Raw genomic sequence first — 24,704 nt, 5'->3', positions numbered from 1 at the left:
GTTCACCAGCTGCTGATTCTCAGACACCATTGTCTTTGTGTGGCCACTGCTTTCTCTTCACCAGGATCTTAGTTCCACCCCACCCATCCAGTTTAGTTTATTCTCACGTGTACCGAGGTGCAGTGAAAAGTTTTTTTGCGTGCTAACCAGTCAGCAGAGAGTCAGCATGATTACAATCGAGCCATTTGCAGTGTACTGATACATGATACGGGAACAACATTTAGTGCAAGGTAAAGCCAACAAAATCCGATCAAGGATAGTCCGAGGGTCACCAATAAGGTGGATAGTAGTTCAGCACTGCTCCCTGGTTGTGGTAGGCTGATTCAGTTGCCTAATAACAGCTGGGAAGAAACTGTCCCTGAATCTGGAGGTGTGCGCTTTCACACCTCTCTATCCTTTGCCTGATGGGAGAGGGGATAAGGTTGAGTGGCCAGGGTGCAACTCGTCCTTGTTTATGCTGCTGGCCTTGCCGAGGCAGCGTGAGGTATAAATGGAGTCAATTGCAGAAGGGTCTGACGCGAAACGTTGCGTATTCCTTCTCTCCATAGATGCTCCCTCACCTGCTGAGTTTCTCCAGCTTTTTTGTCTACCTTCAATTGAAGAGAGGTTAGTTTGTGTGATGGTCTGGTCTGCGTCCACAATTTGCTGCAATTTCTCGTGGTCTTGGATGGGGTTGGCCCCACGCCAGGTTCCTGATTCTCATGCTACCCTCCACCTGATTCCGGGTTCCCACGCTCCCTTTCAGGTACTCGGAGCTTTGATTCCGTGGTCCCCCCACTTCTGGTAGAGCTGGGCCCAGTTCCTGTCCTCGTTTCATGCATGCAGGGCCTAGATTCCCATGCTTCACCATCCTCCCATTCACCTGGGCCCCAGTCCAGCACATCACTTAAACTCACCTGCTTTTGTCCACCATCCTCCCTGCTCCTTCTTATCTACCTTTGAAATTTAACAAGGCCTTGCTCCCCGAGGTCCCTTTAAAATGAACTGGTCCTGGGAAATGTATTAATCTACTCTGTAACATTTTTAAAGAAGGGAATTAAAACTGTTGTAGAATGTAATGAAATAACATCTCATAGCCTAGAAAATCTGCTCATCTGGTACCACCTAGCACACACATTTGCTGCATTAATATGTTTTATGCTATGAATTTTACTCTGATTACACTAAATTTTACAAAGGGGATATTTACTGTCTTTTGATTTTAAGATAGAGTTTTAAAAATAGTTGACATCTGGAAAAATGGGCCCAGCACAGTGGGACGAATGCCTCTCTTGAGGAACGACTACTGCAAAATGTCTTTGTGCATGATATACAAGGTATCGTCCATGATTGAACAGGCCTAAATTGCTTATCTCTCACCCATTCTTCTGCGTTTCCAGTTGCTGTGAAGCAAGCTCTAGAAAACCTCTCTGCAAGGATGTTGGTGCTCCTTCAGTTCAGGTGCAAACCCTCCTTCTTGTACAGGTCACCTCAGCCCCATTACTCATCCCAATGATCCAAAAACCTGAATCCTCTGCACAAACTCCCCAGCCACACATTCATCTGTCCTATCCTCATATTGCTACCTATAATTCCTATTCCTATAGCATGTTACACTGGTAGTAATCCGGTGATCACCACCTCAAGCTCTTGCATTTTAATATTTTGTTCAACTCCCTCCGTTCCCTCCACAGGACCTCGTCCCTTTTCCTACCCATGTTATTTGTGCCGATGTGCACAATGATCTCTGGCTGCTCTCCCTCCCCCTTGAGAATGTGCTACTGCCGCTCTGACATGTCTTGGACCCTGGCACCAGGGAGGCAACATACCATCCTGGAGTCCCTCTGTTGCCACAGAATCTCGTCCGCTCCCTTAACTGTTGAGCCTGCGATCACTGTTGCTGTGTCTGACCTCACCCGACCCCACTGTGCCTCAGAGCCAGGCCTGGTTCCACATCTTCTATTCTCTGTCTTCACCTTCTCTGTGACCACATTGCTAGAACTCCTGTTTATGAATTCCTCTCTCTCCCGGATGAGCCTGAGGTTGTCCAGCTGCAGCTCCAGTTCCCTAACGCGGTCTTTAAGGAGCTGCAACTGAATGCACTTCCTGCAGATGTGGTCCTCAGGGATACTGACTGTCTTCCTGAGGTCCCACATCACACAGGCTGAACCGACCACTGCACTAGCGTCCATCCCACCTTACCAAGACCACGTTGCACTCCAAAACAAACTAGTGTCAAAAAGTGATAGACCCTATAGTCCACCTTGCCAAAGGCCACTTTAACCAAAGCCTCTTGAGCTGAAGTCTCAATGATCCACATACTTTGGCCAATTTCGATATTGGGGTCCACTTACCATTACCTTCCTTTTGTTGGCAGCCAATTAGCCAAAGTATGAGACTTGCCTTTTAAATTCTTCTGGCTCTCGCTACAAATCATATGTTAAAAAAAGGGATATCCACCATAGCAGGCAGAGCTATGGGATCTTTAATATATAGGAGTAACAACAGCTTTCAAACCTAAGAAGTCATTTGAGAAACAAGAGTGTGCTGAAGCTGGAATCTGGAGTAAAGAGCAAACTGCTGGAAGAACTCGGTGGGTCAAGCAGCATCTGTGGAAACAAAGAGGCAGCCAATGTGTCAGATCAAGACCCTGCTTATTGACTGCGCCAAGAATTTTTTGATTTGTTTTTGGTGTCTTTATTGACTTTGATTCCATTTATCAATGTCCATGTAATGATTGTTTATCACCCGCATTCATTGATTTTTTTTGGAATAGATTGAGTCTAGGGTGAGGAATATTAACAAAGTATTTCCACTAAGTGGAATAAAAAAATATTATGTATATTATGAAGGATGACACTACATCTTGTTGACACTGGCTTCTTTGAAGCATTTGCCATGTGATTTAATATGCAACCACAACACTTACAATCCCCTGAATAAGTTCATAAATTCATGTTCATAAGTGATAGGAGCAGAATTATGCCATTCGGCCCATCAAGTCTACCACACCATTCAATCATGGCTGATCTATCTCTCCCTCCTATCCCCAGTCTCCTGCCTTCTCCCCATAATCCCTTACACCCCTAATCAAGAATATATATATCTCTGACTTAACAATAGCCATTGACTTGGCCTCCACAGCCTTCTGTGGCAATGAATTCCACGGATTCACCACCCTCTGACTAAAGACATTCCTCCTCATCTCCTTCCTAAAGGAACATCCTTTTATTCTGGGGCTATGACCTCTGATCATCTGATCCACGATGATAGACGAGTCGGCAAATACCAATCAGTGATTTTGCAGGGCCAATCATATTTTCAGGATAGTGAATAACAAAGAAACAATGAAATATTTCATGGATGGATGCAGGGAGTGGAGGGATATGGATCATGTGTAAGCGGATGAGATTACTTTATCTTGGCACCATGTTCAGAACAGGCGCTGAGAGCTGGAGGACCTGTTCCTTTGCTGCATTTTTCTATGTTCGCTGTAGAACATCGCAGGGTGTATATATTGTGAGGCTACATGGTCATTTAATTTGCATCTATCAATTGAGTTGTGATACAAAAATGAGTTTTATTACAAAGATGATTGAGAAAAAGTTTAATTAATTTTTTGAAATCATATTTGTAAAAATGAAACTTGTAGCATATGCAGAAGTAATAACCAAACATTCATAAGGAACACCATGCAGCTTAGCTTATTTGGTATGTTATCACAGCGCAATATTGCCTCCATGGTTTCTGCCTGGTTGAAAAGGCTCGAGCTTCAGCATGTCTACATGATGAATGGTCCAAATAAAATTGTTCCCTTGAAGGCTGGATAAGGTCAATGTCGGTTGGCTCACCATAAAAACAAGAAACCTAGCACTATGGTTTATTTTTTAGAGGAAGAGAAGGACAAAGGACAAAGGACATTTATTGTCACGTACACCAATTGGTGTAGTGAAATTTCAGTTGCCATTTGCTGCACACCAATAAAAGTAAAGCACAACATTAAATAATTTAACACTAAACATAAAAACATCCCCCTACAATGGTTCCCACTGTGAGGGAAGGCACAAAGACCAGTCCTCTACCCCTTGTTCACCCATAGTCAGGCCTATTGAGGCCTCCACAGTCGCCGCTACAGCAGCCCGATGTACAGGCCCTCTCGCCGGATGATGGAACTCCGGCATCGGGAGAACACTCTCAGCGGCTTGGAGTGTCTGGAATGGCTGCTTCCTCCCCGGAGACTGTGGCTCCCGAAGTCCACTGGTCGGAGCTCCGACACTGGCGATCTCGGCGAGAGATCTCAGGCTCCGCGGTGTTCAGAGTCCACGCCGCCCGCTGCTAGACGCTCCGCAACGACAGCTCCACGATGTTGGAGTCGGCGGTCTCAGCACCTCCGGAGCTTACCATACGGCAAACCGGGTAAGGCATCACCCGCTCCGCGCTGGTACTACAGCGCTGTGCCGCCTCTGAAGCTCAAGTTCTGGCTGCTCCAGTCCTGATGGTAGGCTGCAAGGAAGGGGCGAAGATGCGGCTCGGAGGAAAGCCACATTTCCGACCAGGTAGGGACTGAGAAAAAAAGTTTCACCCTTCCCCCCCCCCTTGATCAAGGTTTTTTCTAATGATAAAACACCATTGATCAAGCAACAAAATAGCAGATCAAAGGGAGGCTACAGATTTTTGGCTGTTGAGTAGAGCAACTACTCGTGGATAAAAACTGTTTTTATGTCTGGCTGTGGCAGCTTTGACAGTCCGCAGTCGCCTTCCAGAGGGAAGTGATTCAAAGAGTTTGTGGCCAGGATGAGAGGGGTCAGAGATGATGTTACCTGCTCGCTTCCTGGCCCTTGCAGCATACAATTCATCAATGGAGGGAAGGTTGCAGCCAATAATCTTCTCAGCCTATTGCAGCCAATAATAGATAGATTGAAGTATCTGGTTCATCTTAAAAAGGGTCTCGACCCGAAATATCACCCATTCCTTCTCACCAGAGATGCTGCCTGTCCCACTGAGTTACTCCAGCATTCTGTGCCTATCTTTGGTGTAAACCAGCATCTGCAGTTCCTTTCAACAAATTTTATCAGTGTAATACCTGGATTAGAGGGCATTAGATACAAGGATAAGTTGGACAGTCTTGTATTGTTTTTACTGGAATGCAGGGGTTGAGGAGAGAACTGAGAGAAGTATATAAAAATTATGAGAGGACTAGAAACATAGAAAATAGGTGCAGAAGTAGCCCACTTGGCCCTTCAAGCCAACACTGCCATTCAATATGTTCATGGCTGATCATCCTGTTCCTGCTCTCTCCCCATATCCCTTGATACCATTAGCCCTAAGAGCAACAGCATATCTAACTCTCCCTTGAATACATCCAGTGAATGGGCCCCCATTGCCTTCTGTGGCAGGGAATTCCACAGATTCACAACTCTCTGGGTGAAAATGTTTTCCTCAACTCAGTCCAAAATGGCCTACCCCTTATTCTTCAACTGTGTCCCCTGGTTCTGGACTCCCCCAACATGGGGAACACTTTTCCTGCTTCTAGCCTGTCAAATCCCTTAAGAATTGTATATGTTTTTACATGTTTCTATAAGATCCTACTAGATGGTAAGAACATTCTTCCCCAGAATGGAAATATCAAATATTAGACGACATAGATTTAAGATGAGAGGGGCAAAGTTTAAAGAAGATGTGCAGGCAGGTTTTATACATATAGGGTTGCGGGTACCAGGTATGCATTGCTATAGGTGGCGGTTGAGGCTGATGCTATGGTGCCGTTTAAGAAGCAAAACCCAACACGTTTACATTGGCCAAAAACCCACACTTTTCCATTGGGCAAAAACAAACACTTTTCCATTGGGCAAGCGACCAACACTTATCCATTGGGCAAAAGCCAACACTTTTCCATAAGGCAAGCAACACTTTAGCATTTTCCATAAGGCAAGAAACACTTTAGCATTTTCAAAGCAACCAACATTTTAGAATTTTCAAAGCAACCAACACTTTAGCATTTTCAAACAAAAAACAACTTTTGCATTTTCAAACTGCATTTTCAAACCACATTAAGGGCACTCACAATTTAGTAGTCATGTGTTCAGTGCTATTCATAGCTCAGACTGAGAGACATGACCCTCTCGCTCCTCCATCTGGCAGAAACTGACTGAGGCACTCAACACTTCCGGATTTTATAGTCCCTCCCCCTCCCACTGGAAGGGGCATGGCCTTCATGGCGTGATTGACAGTAGAGAGAATCTCAACATTTTTAAAATATTCATAAGTCTTTTATTTTTCATCAATGGGGAAAATCCTCTTGTCCTGCCCAGCGGAGGGGGGTCTGAGTAAGGTGGCCAAAAATCACAGCCGTAAATGGTAGCTTTTTTTCTAAAATCAATATGCAGTGCAAACAGGAAGTGGTCAAGTTGACACTTTTAGTAATATAGATATTAGTTGGATACTAATATATTAAATCTATACTCCATGTCTTTTTGAGCTGGTTTTCAAAGAAAAAAAGTGCAGTAATCAAAGCCCGAAAGGGTAGGACGGGGCTAAAGACCAATGTTTACGTTGAAATGGGTTGGGTTTTTTTTAACATTCCAACAGAATGATTTCCAACTCTAGTGGTAATTAAACCTTTTTTTCACTCCTAGATTTCTTTACATATTTTTAGGATGTTCAAAATGTGGAATAAAATAAACTTAAGAAATGAGTTAATTTATGTTTTTTGCTCATGTGAGAAAATAAGCTTATTTATTTATTTTACTTTTCTATAACAGCTTATTTATTTATTTATTTTACTTTTCTTTTTCATCGGTTGGAGCTGCATACTAAATCTCGTTGCACTGACGTGCAATGACAATAAAATATATTATTATTATTATTATTATAAATTATATATAAGGGAGAATAAGACGAAAATTACCAAAGAACATAAGAAAATTTAGACAAGGGTGAATGAAAATTTGTGATAAAGACTCAAGGGTAAATGACACTGAATAGTTTAAGAAGCTCTGCTCTAGACCACTCTTAATGCACTTCTTATAAATAATAGGTAGTAAAAGCATTGGAGAAAAGCTAGAAAATATGATATCAGAAGTTTAGTTTAATTTCGAGATACAGCACGGAAACAGGACCTTCGGCCCACTGATGCCGCGCCGACCAGCGACCCCCACACATTTACACTATCCCACACACAGTAGGGAAAATTTACATTTATACCTAGCCAGTTAATCTACAAACCTGTGTGGGAGGAAACCAATGATCTCGGAGAAAAGCCATGCGGTCAAGGTCAGAACGTACAAATTCCATACAGACACCACCCGTATTCAGGATCGAACCCGGTCTCTGGCGCTGTAAGGCAGCACCTCTGCTGCTGCGCCACCGTGCCACCCCAGGTTTGAATTGAAGCAGAGCTTTGTAAATGTGAAGATATTCATAGTTGGAATGAATGAACACACTGGATTTATTTTCCTTAAGAATCTGAGCAGTGATCTGATACGTCTTTAAAATTAGGAAAGAAATTGATGAAGTGGATAGAGAGACTGTTTCCATTTGTCAGGAAGAGATTAACCAGAAACATTTTTATATTATTACAGGATGGTCACCACGGAGACAAAGTGAATTCAGAAGAAACATTTTAATCTAGTTTTGAGATTGTGGTGCTTACATTGAATCATTCAAGTAAGTAGTTTACAGTAGGTACTTTTAAGAGGAGACGGCACATGAGGGAGAAGAGAAAATAGACTCAAAATAGATTTGAATAAGGAGGCACTATGGCAACTGTAAAGGGCCCCAGTGAGACCACACCTGGAGCATTGTGTGCAGTTTTGATCTCCTAATTTGAAGAAGGACATTCTTGCTATTGAGGGAGTGCAGCATAGGTTCATCAGGTTAATTCCCGAGATGGCGGGGCTGACATAACATTCTTTAGATATGTTAAGGGAAAAAGAGTAGCAAAGTTAAATGTGGGTCCCTTGAAGGCAGACACGGGTGAAATTATTATGGGCAACAAGGAAATGGCAGAAGAGTTGAATAGGTACTTCGGATCTGTATTCACTAAGGAAGACACAAACAATCTACCAGATGTACTAGAGGGCAGAGGATCTAAGGGGGTAGAGACACTGAAAGAAATTTTCATTAGGCGAGAAATAGTATTGGGTAGGCTAATGGGACTGAAGGATGATAAATCCCCTGGGTCTGATGGTCTGCATCCCAGGGTCCTCAGGGAGGTGGCTCTAGAAATAGTGGACGCATTGGTGATCATTTTCCAATGTTCAATAGATTCAGGATCAGTTCCTGTGGATTGGAGGATAGCTAATGTTATCCCACTTTTCAAGAAATGAGCAAGAGAGAAAATGGGGAATTACAGACCAGTTAGCCTGACTTCGGTGGTGGGAAAGATGCTGGAGTCAATTATTAAAGAGGTAATAATGGGGCATTTGGATAGCAGTAAAAGTATGTCCAAGTCAACATGGATTCATGAAAGGGAAATCATGCTTGACTAATCTTCTGGAATTTTTTGAGGATGTGACAAGTAAAATGGATGAAGGGGTGCCAGTGGATGTAGTGTATCTAGACTTTCAGAAAGCCTTTGATAAGGTCCCGCACGGGAGACTGGTGACTAAAATTAGAGCACATGGTATTGGGGGTAGGGTGTTGACGGATAGAAAATTGGTTGGCAGACCGGAAGCAAAGGATAGGAGTGAACGGGTTCTTTTCAGAATGGCAGGCAGTGGCGAGTGGAGTGCCGCAAGGCTCGATGTTGGGGCCGCAACTGTTTACCATATATATTAATGATTTGGAAGAGGGAATTAGGAGCAACACTAGCATGTTTGCGGATGACACAAAGCTGGGTGGCAGTGTGAACTGTGAAGAGGATGTTAGGAGGTTGCAGGGTGACCTGGACAGGTTGAGTGAGTGGGGAGATGTGTGGCGGATGCAGTATAATATAGATAAATGTGAGGTTATCCACTTTGGTGGCAAAAACAATGGGGCAGATTATTATCTCAATGGGGTTAGTTTAGGTAAGGGGGAGGTACAGAGAGACCTGGGCATCCTTGTACACCGGTCACTGAAAGTTGGCGTGCAGGTGCAGCAGGCAGTGAAGAAAGCTAATGGAATGTTGGCCTTCATAACAAGAGGATTTCAGTATAGGAGTAAAGAGGTTCTTCTGCAGTTGTATAGGGCTCTGGTGAGACCACATCTGGAGTATTGTGTACAGTTTTGATCTCCTAATTTGAGGAAGGACATCCTTGTGATTGAAGCAGCGTAGGTTCACGAGATTGATCTCTGGGATGGCGGGACTGTCATATGAGGAAAGATTGAAAAGACTAGGCTTGTATTTACTGGAGTTTAGAAGGATGAGAGGGTATCTTATAGAAACATATAACATTAAAAAAGGACCGGACAAGCTAGATGCAGGAAAAATGTTCCCAATGTTGGGCGAGTCCAGAACCAGGGGCCACAGTCTTACAATAAAGGGGAGGTCATTTAAGACGGAGGTGAAAACAACTTTTTCACCCAGAGAGTTGTGAACTTATGGAATTCCCTGCCACAGAGGGCAGTGGAGGCCAAGTCACTGAATGGATTTAAGAGAGAGTTAGATAGAGCTCTTGGGGCTAGTGGAGTCAAGGGTTATGGGGAGAAGGCAGGCACGGGTTATTAATAGGGGATGATCAGCCATGATCACAATGAATGGCGGTGCTGGCTCGAAGGGCCGAATGTCCTCCTCCTGCACCTATTTTCTATGTTTCTATGTTTCGATGAAAGAATGGGTCGACTGGGCTTATAATCATTGGAATTTAGAACGATGAGAGTGAATCTTAAGGGATTGGACAGGCTGGATGGAGGAAAAATGTTCCCGATGTTGGGGGAGTCCAGAACCAGGGGACACAGTTGAAGAATAAGGGGTTGGCCATTTTGGACTGAGTTGAGGAAAACATTTTCACCCAGAGAGTTGTGAATATGTGGAATTCTCTGCCACAGAAGGCAGTGGAGGCCAATTCATTGGATGTATTCAAGAGAGAGTTAGAAATAGCACTTAGGGCTAACAGAATCAAGATATATGTGGAGAAAGCAGGAACGGGGTACTGATTTTGGGCCAAATGGCCTACTCCTGCACCTATTTTATATGTTTCTTTGTTTCTATGACTCATGCCGATATATTTCAATGGAACAAACTGGTGGAGTACAAGTGCCAACATAGTCTGTTTATTTGCAATGCATCCTGTCTGAAATCCTGTTTACGAAAAGGATCAAGAGGATTAATTTGTCCAAGCAATTGTAGTGTGAGTACTAATTAACCAAAGTTTAAAGGAGGAATCCTCAAATTCATTTTATAATTTACAGTACTTTCTTTGCAAGGCCTATCATCAGTCTGGCAAGAGTTCCAGAAAAAAATAAATTTCCACAATGTTTTTCGTTGTTTTGTATAAATCCTTTTCGACATGCTTCGGCTGAAGGTCAGGGTACAATTGCAGCAAAGCTCTGTGAAGTCTTTTGGAGAAACTGAGGTCCAGGATTTACAGGGATTTGATGTGTTGGAAATAAGCTTAATTCTCAGTCACTTGAGCTTAATAGTGCGGCACGTTGGCGCAACGGTAGAGTTACTGCCTTACAGCGCCAAAGACCTGGGTTTGATTTTTTTTGAGAAGGTGCTGCCTGTACGGAATATTGACCTTCTCCCCGTGACCGCATAGGCTTTCTCCGGGATCTTTGGTTTTCTCCCACACTCCAAAGACGTACAGGTTTGTAGTTTAATGGCTTGGTGTATGTGTAAATTGTCCCTTGGCATGTAGGATAGTGTGAATGTGCGGGGATCGCTGGTCGGTGCGGACTCGGTGGGCCGAAGGGCCTGTTTCCATGCTGTGTTTCTAAACTAAACTAACTAAACTAAACTACAGTGATAGAAAAATATATTGCCAGCTGCATTTTGCACTCATTTTCGGAAATTAAATTGCTTTGATGTCCACAAAGCAGAGTGTGATGTCATAGAGTAATAGCGTTATGGAGTGTTACAGCGTGGCCCTTCGGCCCAACTTTCCCACATCGGCCAACATGTCCCAGCTACACTAGTCCCGCCTGCCTGCACTTGGTCCATATACCTCCAAACCTGTCCTATAGGAGTGCAGGAGACAGGAATGACCATATTCCATATTTAGCACAAATGACAAAGGGCACCTATTCCAAATTCTTAAAAATCATTGAAAATGTTTTGTTCCAAGCATATGGCTGTTTCACCTCCTTTTAAAGCTGAGTTGAAACAAATTTTACAATCCCAGTGTCAGATTATTCAACAAGTCTCATTCTCTTCTTGCCATCCTTTCTGGATAATCCTTTGGTTCCTATATAAGTTTTGGGATGGCTTGGCAGGAATTCCATACTCCCGTAGATGGGACAAGTGGAACATGATGGGGCACTTGAGCGGAAACAAAGGATGTATTTACACCGTTACTGAGCAGGCCGGGTAGCATCTGTAGAGAGAGAAAAACAGCTGACTCCTCAAGTCAATAACAATTTTAGTACAATTGGTTCCTTTGCTTTATACAATAACTAAACACAAAGCCCGCTAATTGGTTTAACACTATTAGGTGGCCACAGAGGCACAGCGGTACAGTTGCTGCCTTACAGCACTTGCAGCGTCCGAGACCCGGGTTCGATCCCGACTACGGGTGCTGTCTGCACGGAGTTAGTACGTTCTCCCCGTGACCACGTAGGTTTCTCTGAGGCCTTCGGTTTCCTCCCACATTCCAAAGACGTACAGGTTTGTAGGTTATTAGCTTGGTGTCTGTGTAAAACTTGTCCCTTATGTGTGTAGGATAGTGTTAATGTGCAGGGACGATGATCGGTTTAGGACTCGGTGGGAAGAAGGGCCTGTATCCGCGCTGTATATCTAAACTAAATTATTGACAGTGAGTCCAATGTGTATCTGCGAATCTAGAAGGCTTCAATATAGACAAAATGCCCCAAAACAACAGTGAGTAGGGAGAAGGAATGGGTGACATTTCGGGTTGAGACCCTTCTTCAGACAGAGCATCAGGGAAGAGGGAGTTACAGAGATATCTTTCTTATCTCTGTAACTCCCTCTCCCCTGACGCTCAGTCTGAAGAAGGGTTTCGACTAGAAACGTCACCCATTCCTTCTCTCCAGAGATACTGCCTGTCCCGCTGAGTTACGCCAGCATGTTTTGTCTATCTTGGTGTAAACCAGCATCTGCAGTTCCTTACTACACAATGACTAGTGAGATCTATGAGTACTGCATAAGTCAGATACTGCATCAAGCAAGGTGTGAATCACTTCAGAACTGAGTCTTCAGAACTGATTTTGGGAAACAGTGTGTACTCTCCAATTAGGATAATGTATTTGGATTTCTTTGGATTAATTGCCTTAGCAAGCTTTCCACGTTAATTCAACAATTTGCTTCCTGTTGTTTTAAATACAGTTGGAAATTTACACCGATGCTAACAAATTTGTGGGAGGATGCAAATGAAAGAATTCACCTGCACATAACAAAGGTACCACATTTCACCAGGTAAAGTCAAGCTGTTCTAAATACTGCCCAATCTTTGCCACATTTGGCAGCACAGTGGTACAGCTATTAGAGTGACTGCTTCACAGCACCATAGTCCTGGGTTCAATCCTGACCTTGGGTATTACCCATTATGGTTTGCACATTTTTCCTGTGACTGTGTGGGTTTCGTCAGGTTCTCTGGTTTCCTTCTACATACTAAAGACATGCAGGTTTAGTGGATGATAAAGTGAGATAACGTTGAACAGTGTGAATGGGTGATTCATGATCAGTGTGGACTCAGTGGGCCAAAGGATCTATTTGCATGTTCAAGAAGGAACTGCAGATGCTGGAAAATCAAAGGTAGGCAAAAATGCTGGAGAAACCCAGCGGGTGAGGCAGCATCTATGGAGCGAAACTCAACAACTGATGAACAATCTAATCAAAACTGAAGCCTTTGTACACCACACAATTGTGGTGTAGAATTGGCTCGTTGACTCTACCGCTGCACAACCATGTTGCCCTATGCACAGGAATAGCATAGAAAGAGTTGAATAAGATGCATTAGTGTGGAATAAGATGCATTAGATTTAAGGGCCTGCCCCACTTTCATGACCTAATTCACGACCTCTGCCGAGTTTGCCCTTGACTCATACTCGCAGCATGGCCGTCACGAGGTTGTAGGTAGGTCGTAGGAGGTCGTAGGTAGGTCGTAGGTAGGTCGTAGGTAGGTCGTAGGTACTTGTGGCATCAGTAGCTCTGGGCGTTTTTTCTAACATGATGAAAAATGTCCACAAGTAAAAAGGTTGTGAATTAGGTTGTGAAAGTGGGACAGGCCCTTTAGCATTTCTCTACGTTTCTCAGTGCTTCATTATATTCTTCTTATTCGATGCAGTTGAAATAAGAACATGCCCATATATTACAAATCGTCAAAGAGAATGTAGAGAATCGACCTCACACAAAGAAGAACACATGAAGGACCTCACATGAAGATAATACAGAGAACTTTGAGCCGAGCAAGAAGATACACGATCAGCTGGGAGTGAACCCACAATGACTATTGACAGCTTTATTGAACTTAGCTAATCTCGACGTAAGTGCCTGGAGGTGTGCACTTAGGAGAGAATACTCAATGAAAACACCAATTCTGCCTTTTGAGAGGCTCAATAAAAAATACTTTGAGTGGAACCAAGCACAATTAATCCAGAGAAAAGCAAAACTACACAAATCCTGAGTTACTTCAAGTGGTTGCATATGTGTGTGTGTCTGTGTGTCTGTGTGTGTGTACAGTATGTGTACACAGATGTGCGTGTGCGCATGTGTGCAAATCTGCGTGTGTGCAGGAGCATCAGGATAAAAGAGGATTTGCTGACGCAGCGGTAGAGTTTCTGCCTTACAGCGCCAGAGACCCGGGTTCGATCCCGACTACGGTTGATGTCTGTACGGAGTTTGTACGTTCTTCCCATGACCTGCGTGGGTTTTCTCCGAGATCTTCAGTTTCCTCCCACATTCCAAAGACGTACAGGTTTGTAGGTTAATTGGCTTGGTATATGTGTAAATCGTCCCGAGTGTGTGTGGGATAGTGTTGGTGTGCGGAGATTGCTGGTTGGTGCGGACTCGGTGGGCCGAAGGGCCTGTTTCCACACTCTATCTCTAAACTAAACTGAACTAAACTAAACTAAACTAAACTAAAATAATCCCTAAACATTCAACAGAACAGAATGTTGAATGGAAATACAACATCAGATGAAAATTGCTATTCAGATTTATGTGGCCTGACCTGATGAGTATTTTCAGCATTTTCTGTGTTATGAGACACAGGCTGATTATATATTATCTGATGCATGATTCTTTGGGCTTATATACAAATGTCTTACAGAATTACACTGTATGTCTTACACTGAAAATAAATGATACTGCTAAATATGCTCCTGCACAAAATGATGATGTACAGGAGTGTTAACAGAAAGTTATTCTGTTAATTGAAATGGATTCAGAAACATGTAACGTATTAGCAAATTTTATAATGACATGACGAAGAGGCATTTTCTTTCAAGAGGTTGCACAAAAATAGTACCACATAATTGTTTTAATCAGCAATTAAGGACAGCTGCAACTTTGGAAGTCAGAACTAAGAATCAGAAGACAGGTAATTGTTAGTAAGTACGTCATCTTGTAAAAGACCTGTCGTGGCAATGCGCTTTTCGTAGATTTTATGTTGGCTGACAGTATGGATTATAGTTTAATCAATGGGAACATTCAATTAAAGTTATTAAATACATGTTTGGTCTTGCATGTTAAATTAGGACATCTACAAAAAAAGGCATGGAGGAATGCTTAGGAATCTCATCCAATGCAAGCTACAGATACAAGCAGGTTATATTGTGGAACAGTAATGAAGGAGGGAATTCCAAAGTAGAATCTGATGTATGCCAATGAGACTGGAATCAATTTGCGTTATAGATTAAGAAACAGTTACAGGTACATGGATAGGACAGGTTTGGAAGGTTATGGACCAAACGCTGGGCTGGTGGGACTAGTGTAGATGGGACATGTTGGCCGGTGTGAACAAGTTGGACCGAAAAGCCAGTTTCCACACTGTATCACTCTATGACTGTGTAACCATTGTGGTGAAAAGCTAAAATATAATGTCATAGAGACATAGAACACAGAATTCAATCTATCACGTTCATGTTGACACAAAACGTTCCCATCTACATTCATCTCATTTTATTCTCCCCACATTCATAAGTACATAAAGTGATAGGGCTTGGTAAATGTAAAAATTATCCCTAGTGTGTGTAGGACAGTGTTGATGTGCGGGGATCGCCCGGTGGGGTGAAGGGCCTATTTCTGCACTGTATCCCTAAACTCTAATACTTGTTGGACCAATAATATAAAATATCTTAGAGAGGACAATGGCCATTATAATGCAGTGTGTAAACAGTCATAAACGTAAAAAGTGTTAAGGCAGCAAAAATGATCTGTCAGGGTAACATGCTTCCCCATAACAAATAAGTAGGTAAATTCCATATAATAGTAAGATTAAACGCGAACTTACCAGTTTGAAGTTTGATCTTTATTTTATGAGTTGCGGTGAGCGATTACGTGAAGAAGCCCCGCCAGTCTGTATGCGTGTCAATCTTCAAAGCAGCGGTGTGAAATCACAGGCAACAGCAGTCGAAGTAACATAGTAAGACTTAGAGAAGACTAGAACTACCGAGTGATCTTTATGAGAGAGGGCAGAGAGTGATGGGCACGTAATCGCTCACCGTAACTCCTCATAAAAAGTAACTCCTCTCATCCGAGAGTAACTAACCACTGAACCTAAAATAGAGTTGGCAAATACCCCTGGTCTGGCAATAGGTTATTATGAAATGTTCATAAGTTCATTTGCCCATTCTGCAGTCGCCAGGATGTGTTCCAGCGGAACGTACATAACCTTTGCTGCTGATGTTGTAGCAGCCCTGGTGGAGTGAGACTCGAAAAATATCAGTATCTACTCCTGTATGAGCCAAACCCCGTTACAACCACCTGGAGATGGTCCAAACCAATACTTTTTTATAAAGTTTTTGTAATTAACAAACATTGCTAGTTCAGAGCCTCTAAGGCTCTTCATGACCTTGACGTATCGTTGTATATGTGTGACCAGACACAATCGAAGGTTTATGAGGTATGCCATGAAACTAATTTGAGACTTCACGTCTGCTCTGCTTAACTAAACATTAAAATATAATATTATTTGCAAATGTAACCATCCTATCCAGTCACAATATGTAGTGACTGAACCCGTTGCGCTGAGACCAGCGCCATGAGGATAACTACCTTATGAGAGCCGAGCCAAGCTAAGGATGTAGCTGGAGCCCCCTGGGGAAATAGTGTTAATACCACATCAATATCCCATACTGCCCAGTGCTTGCCTTGGGAGAACTTGTGTGAATGATATCCTTTATAACTCGGTATCAGAGGGTGAAACCCGACAGAGTGGGTCCCTTTTGATGCAGCAAATATGATGGGAAGGCACGTTGGGCACAGTTAATGGTCCTATAACTTAATTTATTGTCAAAGACCCATTTGAAACGAACTCCAAGATGTCAGTTATCTGTACCGTATTAGATATAACTTAAGTATTTAAACAAACGCTTCCCATCTCTTGAAGAGGAAATTTAATGCTTTCCTTTCTTGGTGCTATCCCTGCATTTTGCAGTGAGCACATACATGGATCAGTCTGACAATCCGAGCCACAGGACCGGTCTACTCAGAATCTATAAGTCAATAATTGATTTATCATGCAGAGGCTGGTTTCCCGAGCCACAGGCTGAACCAGCAAGTTTTATCTTTAGAATAACCATAAAAGGTTGTATTATTATTCCTGACAAAGCGGGAAGCATGGCTGCATAGGCCAGTCAGACAGAACGACAACCTAGAAACATAGAAACATAGAAATTAGGTGCAGGAGTAGGCCATTCGGCCCTTCGAGCCTGCACCGCATTCAATATGATCATGGCTGATCATCCAACTCAGTATCCCGTACCTGCCTTCTCTCCATACCCTCTGATCCCCTTAGCCACAAGGGCCACATCTAACTCCCTCTTAAATATAGCCAATGAACTGGCCTCGACTACCCTCTGTGGCAGGGAGTTCCAGAGATTCACCACTCTCTGTGTGAAAAAAGTTCTTCTCATCTTGGTTTTAAAGGATTTCCCCCTTATCCTTAAGCTGTGACCCCTTGTCCTGGACTTCCCCAACATCGGGAGCAATCTTCCTGCATCTAGCCTGTCCAACCCCTTAAGAATTTTGTAAGTTTCTATAAGATCCCCTCTCAATCTCCTAAATTCTAGAGAGTATAAACCAAGTCTATCCAATCTTTCTTCATAAGACAGTCCTGACATCCCAGGAATCAGTCTGGTGAACCTTCTCTGCACTCCCTCTATGGCAATAATGTCCTTCCTCAGATTTGGAGACCAAAACTGTACGCAATACTCCAGGTGTGGTCTCACCAAGACCCTGTACAACTGCAGTAGAACCACCCTGCTCCTATACTCAAATCCTTTTGCTATGAAAGCTAACATACCATTCGCTTTCTTCACTGCCTGCTGCACCTGCATGCCCACTTTCAATGACTGGTGTACCACGACACCCAGGTCTCGCTGCATCTCCCCTTTTCCTAGTCGGCCACCATTTAGATAATAGTCTGCTTTCCTGTTTTTGCCACCAAAATGGATAACCTCACATTTATCCACATTATACTGCATCTGCCAAACATTTGCCCACTCACCCAGCCTATCCAAGTCACCTTGCAGTCTCCTAGCATCCTCCTCACAGCTAACACTGCCCCCCAGCTTAGTGTCATCCGCAAACTTGGAGATATTGCCTTCAATTCCCTCATCCAGATCATTAATATATATTGTAAATAGCTGGGGTCCCAGCACTGAGCCTTGCGGTACCCCACTAGTCACTGCCTGCCATTGTGAAAAGGACCCGTTTACTCCTACTCTTTGCTTCCTGTTTGCCAGCCAGTTCTCTATCCACATCAATACTGAACCCCCAATGCCGTGTGCTTTAAGTTTGTAAACTAATCTCTTATGTGGGACCTTGTCGAAAGCCTTCTGGAAGTCCAGATACACCACATCCACTGGTTCTCCCCTATCCACGCTACTAGTTACATCCTCGAAAAATTCTATAAGATTCGTCAGACATGATTTACCTTTTGTAAATCCATGCTGGCTTTGTCCAATGATTTCACCACTTTCCAAATGTGCTGCTATCCCATCTTTAATAACTGACTCTAGCAGTTTCCCCACTACCGATGTTAGACTAACTGGTCTGTAATTCCCCGTTTTCTCTCTCCCTCCCTTCTTAAAAAGTGGGGTTACATTTGCTACCCGCCAATCCTCAGGAACTACTCCAGAATCTAAAGAGTTTTGAAAGATTATTACTAATGCATCCACTATTTCTGGAGCTACTCCAGAGTGGGATCTTGCTGACTTTATTGCAAGACCGGACTAATGAGGCAAAATAAAGGGAGACAAACATAACTTCTTTCTCCTTGTAGCGAGAGTGTATTTTTTGCCACTGTTATGCCACATATATTTGCAACCGGTAAATGAGCCTGGAACAAACATATCAATTCGGTATTCCATCGAGCCATAATTTGATTAAATGCTTTGTGATCCAACACCCATTTTGTGTTGTCATTGATTATACGTGATGATATTCCAACGTAAATTGAGATTAGGTAAATTATTACAGGATATTATGTCTTGATCGCACCCATGTGACTAACATATGCCACCACCATGGTGTATCAACTTAATGTTGAGCATGCAGATTATGCATATTCACTCAATAACCCTTTAACCTATAGAATTCACCTAGTGTGTATAGGTAGTTCATACCAATAACTGAATAATTGTTAATTGATGCAAATCTCCTCCGCCTCTGAACTAGATGGCATTCATAATTTTACATCTTAGAGCCCTATCAGTTTATAATATAACTGAAATTTCACTGACCAGATAACTGGAGCAATGCTGAATAATGTTCGTCTACCATAATGACCTTGGTAGCTTTAGCTGGTAATAGCATAAGGTCTATCATAAGACCTACATGGCATTTGAGAGATTACTACTTTGCACGATGTAAGTTCCCCCACTTGCACAGCTGAATTACAACCACTACATTGCCAATTATACTTAATGAATAGAAGGCTGTTTTAACTCAACAAGATTGTTCGAGGCTCCTATTAATTACAACCTCTTACCTCAGGGCGGAGACACAGGCTAATTAATAGTTAAAGGTAAATCCCAATGTTGAACAAATCTAGTTGGTAGCACCTTCATTTTCTTAAACATAGTTTGAGGCTGAAACTGTTGAATTTAACAACATACAGTGTTAGAATATCCTCCAGACAAGACATAACAAATGTTTTTGAGCTCTGAGCAGTCCAAGCATCGGTTTTAGTAATCTGGTAAATAACCTGGGAACTGAAGTTAACCCATTTTGCAATGTTTTACAATTGCCTTATCCAGTTACATTTCAAAATGTCTCCGGTGATCTCTGTAAATGGGAGCATCCTAAGGAAATCAGATGCAAAGTTTCCTTTTTTGGGAAAATGTATACTGCACATGCGAGTTAAACGACATTATGCATCGTTTCCACAATGAACAGGCCACGCCTGCGAATTCCGTACCTGCTCGAGCAACAACTCTGGCCCATTTTCCGAGCCAGTCCCGAAAGCCATTCCTGGCCATAATACTGAGCCTGCCTCGAAAGACAATTCTGGACATAATTCTGCGCTTGCCTGTAAAGACAAATCTGGCCCAATTCTGTGCTCGGAACCTTAGTATTGAGCAGTTTTACATGGTTAGATGCCCACCATTTGTGTGTGTAAAGGCCACTAGGACCCCTTCCATCCTTATCAAGGGGAATGCTATTTTCATACAACACATAAACTAAACACATGTTATCATTATCATTAGTACAAAACAAGTGTAAATATTATCAACTTGTAGATGGTCCCATATTTTTCCTGAGCCCGACTTGGGTCTCGGATTTAAGACCTCTGTCCATCTTTCATGCTGCCACCAACGTCAGTGAACTGCTTACTGCCAATGAAGGCAGTGGGGTGTGTTGTTGCTGCAACAATGAAGCTTTGCCCGTTGTTGGTACCTCGATTGGTCCGACAGCTTTTGCACCCTTATCCAGGTTTTACCTGTTGAATAGGTCTTACCTCAAGAGAAGGTTCGGCGGCTTGTCTTTAATGTCACCCCTGAAGCGTTGTTCATTCCTGACATTTATAGCATGGGGGGAACTCTAGCCCCTTCCGGGTATTCTGCCACCTTCGTTTGCGAGGACTCCCTTGAATCCATACGCATTTATTCCAGTACGTTCCACAGACATACTTTAGAATTTTGAAGTCAGTTACACTGACCACTCGCACTCCCCTCCACAGAGAGGGGGATTCGTAGACAGCCATGAAAAGGTGCTGCCACAGGCCCCTGCCTCGTAGTATGCTCACCAGCTATACCTCTGATCTCGGAGTCAGAACAAACTAACTCCGTGTGTTCACTTCCTCCAAGAGGGAGACATCATGCAGCCCTTCTACAGGTGCTGCTGCCAGAGGCTCCCAAGGAGACCCCCGTATATAAAGCTCCTCTTGCTGGAGCATGTCGTGATGGAGCATCCTCTCCATCAGGAGCTCTTTCCAGACAGCCCTTCAACAGGTGCTGCTGCCACGGGCCCCCGAAGAGACCCGCGGATATAAAGTTCCCTTTGCTGGAGCATATCATGCTTTAGCTCTTTTTGTTGGCTCAACAGTCTTTCTTGGCTTTCATGCCTTGGGGTATGCTCTGCAATACCTCCAACCTCAGGGTCAGAACAAAACTGCCCTGGTAAGCTCACCTCCTCCATGAGGGAGACGTTATGCAGCCCTTCTCCAGGTGCTGCTGCCACGGGCCCCCAAGAAGACCCGTGGATATAAGGCTCCTCTTCATGGAGCAGATCTTCCTATACAGCCCTTGAACAGAGCTGCTGCCACGGGCCCATGGGGTGACCCACGGATATAAAGCTCCTCCTGGAGCATGTCGTGATGGAGTATCCTTTCCATCAGGTGCTCCATCTTTGCCAGACATCCACAGACGACGAATCCTCCTGGCCCGACTCATCGGAGTCCACGGGCTTACTTTTAAATGGCTTTTCCTCCCCACAGGATTAGCCACGGTGCTCACAGTCGGCACCCTGATACCGCCTTCCCCATGGACATACCCCTCCACGGGAAACTCAGCGGTCTGGAAGCCGCTGACCGCCTTGTCAGCAGCTGGAGTAGCACAACCGACGTCCGCCGGCTACCCACGTTCCGTGGTCTGGACCGGAGTTTCCCCACGGCCCGTCCAGACTGCACTACAACATCCAGCAGGAAACCTCTGTAAGAAGAGGTACCTGCAAGAAAACCCAACCTGGTAAGAAATAAAAACTTACCTGTGACTCCGAAGTAAAATGCAAAGCATTTCCTTTCAACCTGTTCTACTTACCTTCTGTTGAAACATTTGTTAACCACATGTATTTGCTTAGCATTCAGGTCCATACTGCAGCAGGGCACACTAATTACTGCTAACAATTGTGTCTTGTTGACATCTGCATGATAGGCTCAGAATAACTCTGCCAACACCACTGAGGTGCATGACAATTTTTCTATTACTAACACAGGGAAGGGATGCAGCAGTAGTATTTGTTCATCAATGTACCCAATTTTTAATCAGTATCAAGAACGTTCCGAACCTGAAGCATTCCCTATCCATTCTCTCCACAGATACTGCCTGGCCTGTTGAATTCCTCGAGCACTTAGTGTTTTCTTTTTAATGCTGCACCCTTAAGGGCCTGTCCCACTATACGAGTTTACCCAAGAGCTCTCCCAAGTTAAAAAAAAAAATCGAACTCGTGGTAAGTACGTAGAATGTACGTAGCTGATACGTCGGAGCTCGGGACGCCACTTAGCGGCTCATAACGCTAACGGCAGGTACTCGGGAAACCCGATAAGCTCATGAAGTTTTTTCAGCACTGTGAAAAATGTCCGCGAGAGACCGAGTGCCTATGAACGGCTATTACCGTAATTCTCAGAGTTCGAATCAGGGGAAACTCGGGAGAACTCTTGAATTACCTCGTGCAGTGGGACAGGCCCTTTATAGTGATAGTCATAGAATGATACAGCGTGGAAACAAGTTCAAGTTCAAGTTCAAGTGAGTTTATTGTCATGTGTCCCTGATAGGACAATGAAATTCTTGCTTTGCTTCAACACACTGAACATAGTAGGCATTTACCACAAAACAAATCAGTGTGTCCATATACCAGCTGTCTCCTCCCACCCTCCCATCCGCCCGCCCTCGGGCTCCTCCTCCTCCCTTTTTCCTTCTTTCTTTCCCCACCCCCCATCAGTCTGAAGAAGGGTTTCGGCCCGAAACGTCGCCTATTTCCTTCGCTCCATAGATGCTGCTGCACCCGCTGAGTTCCTCCAGCAATTTTGTGTACCTACCATAATATAAATATATACACACATGAATAAATAAACTGATAAAGTGCAAATAACAGATAATGGGATATTGATATAAACCTGTTGATATAAACGGGGCTGTTGATATAAACGGGGCTGTGGGTCCCCATCCTACTCCTTCCAAAGTCCACAATCAGTTCCTTGGTTTTGCTGGTGTTGAGGGCCAGGTAATTGGACTGGCACCATATGGACAGTTAGCTCTTCTATACTCCGACTCATCCCCATCAGTGATACGTCCCACAACAGTGGTGTCGTCAGCGAACTTGATGATGGAGTTCGCACTGTGACCGGCTACGCAGTCATGAGTATAGAGTGAGTACAGCAGGGGGCTGAGCACGCAGCCTTGAGGTGCTCCCGTGCTGATTTTTATCGAGGCTGACACATTTCCACCAATACGAACAGACTGTGGTCTGTGAATGATGAAGTCGAGGATCCAATTGCAGAGGGATGCGCAGAGACCCAGTTCTGTGAGTTTGGTAACCAGCTTGGAGGGGATGATTGTGTTAAATGCCGAGCTGTAATCGATGAATAACAGCCTGACATATGAATTTTTGTTGTCCAAGTGGTCCAGAGTGGAGTGGAGGGCCAGCGAGATCGCATCCACCGTTGATCTGCTGTGACGGTAAGCGAACTGTAGTGGGTCCAGGTTTTTGTCGAGGTAGGAGTTGATTTGCGCCATGATCAACCTCTGAAAGCACTTCATCACTACCGGCGTTAGTGCCACTGGTCGATAGTCATTGAGGCATGTCACCTTGCTCTTCTTGGGCACTGGCATAATTGATGCCCTTTTAAAGCAGGTGGGGACCTCAGACCTCAGAAGTGAGAGGTTGAAAATGTCCGTAAAAACTCCAGCCAGTTGGTCCGCACAGGTTTTTCGAACACGACTGGGTATACCATCAGGACCAGGTGCTTTTCGGGGGTTCACCCCTCTGAAGGATTTCCTGACGTCGGCCTCTGTGACTGAGACTGAAATACCATCACAGCAAATGGGGGCTCGGGAAGGCACATCAGTATTCTCTCTATCACAGCGTGCATAAAACGCATTGAGCTCGTCAGGGAGTGATGTTTCGCTGATATTCGGGCTGCCTCCTGGTTTCGCCTTGTAGGAGGTGATTGCATTCAGGGCCCGCCACAGCTGCCGAACATCTGTCTCATCCTCCAGTTTGGAGCAGAAGTCCCTTTTGACCTTTTTGATGGCCTTACTGTAGTGTATTTTGGGTTCTTGGAACTGACTCAAAAGAACTCTCAGATACAGGAGTAAACTAGCAAGCTTCTTTATTGTAGGACGCCACCATGAGTCTCCTCCAGCGCATGCGTCCCCTCGCACAAGACATAACATATGCTAATTACATTATATACATTACACTGCTCCCCCTTTAGCTTGGAGGCGAATAACACCATTTCTACTACATTAAATATAATTGATTAACACACAGTTGCAAAATTATATTATTACAGTCATCTGACATTACCTCCTCATAACTGTAAACTGTATCTAAACTTAGCACTTATAATGGTTCATTCCACTCATCTTTCTAATCACTCTAGCTCCAGCTGTATCTCTGCCTCTTCCCTTTTTAAATATCCTAATGTAATTTGCAGATTTCTTCCTGTTCTTGATATTCTGCTAAAGTTAACATTTCCTCTGTTTCTGTTCCTTATTTGTAGGTGGGATCTGACACATGACGGCAGGTTTTCATTTTTCAGTCGCTCTCTGTCGCTCAATTTCTTGGCGCTACGTATTTATCTGCTCTTGGTGTATAATGACATTCTGCAATGCATAAACATTTGTCCATTGCTCAATGAAGGAAGCTCCATGCTGGACTATACTGAAGTGTCCTAATCGCAATCGGTCCTGCATACTTTTGTCTCGACCGACAAGCCTCTCTTCTTTAGACTTTTCTGTTAACAGCGTTTTGCTCATCGTCACACATTTATTTAACCATTCTTTGCAATGTTTAAGCCTTTTCTGCTGTTCGTCTATTTGTCTTCTTAAATCACCTTTCTGGTTATTCATCAAGAAGTAGGATCTATACTGTCCTTGCAATACAGCAGTGGCTTTGATTTGCGCTCTGTATATTTCTCTTACTACATAAGCACGGTAGTGATACTGCACTACAACTGCTGTATAAATCGGTTTGAGGAAGTCTTTCCTATATCGTTTAAGCCTTTTGTATCGTTTCAGCC

General features: G+C 43.7%; 1 pseudogene; it reads right to left on the bottom strand.

The window, feature by feature from the left end:
• Positions 1 to 19,778: 19,778 nt before the first annotated feature.
• Positions 19,779 to 19,918, bottom strand: LOC116974779 (annotated as a pseudogene).
• Between the last annotated feature and the right edge of the window lie 4,786 nt (positions 19,919 to 24,704).

The sequence above is a fragment of the Amblyraja radiata genome, chromosome 6 (assembly GCF_010909765.2).
Source record: "Amblyraja radiata isolate CabotCenter1 chromosome 6, sAmbRad1.1.pri, whole genome shotgun sequence".
Taxonomy (NCBI): domain Eukaryota; kingdom Metazoa; phylum Chordata; class Chondrichthyes; order Rajiformes; family Rajidae; genus Amblyraja; species Amblyraja radiata.
The sequence above is the reverse complement of the archived record's forward strand: the minus strand, read 5'-3'. Positions and strand labels throughout refer to the sequence as shown.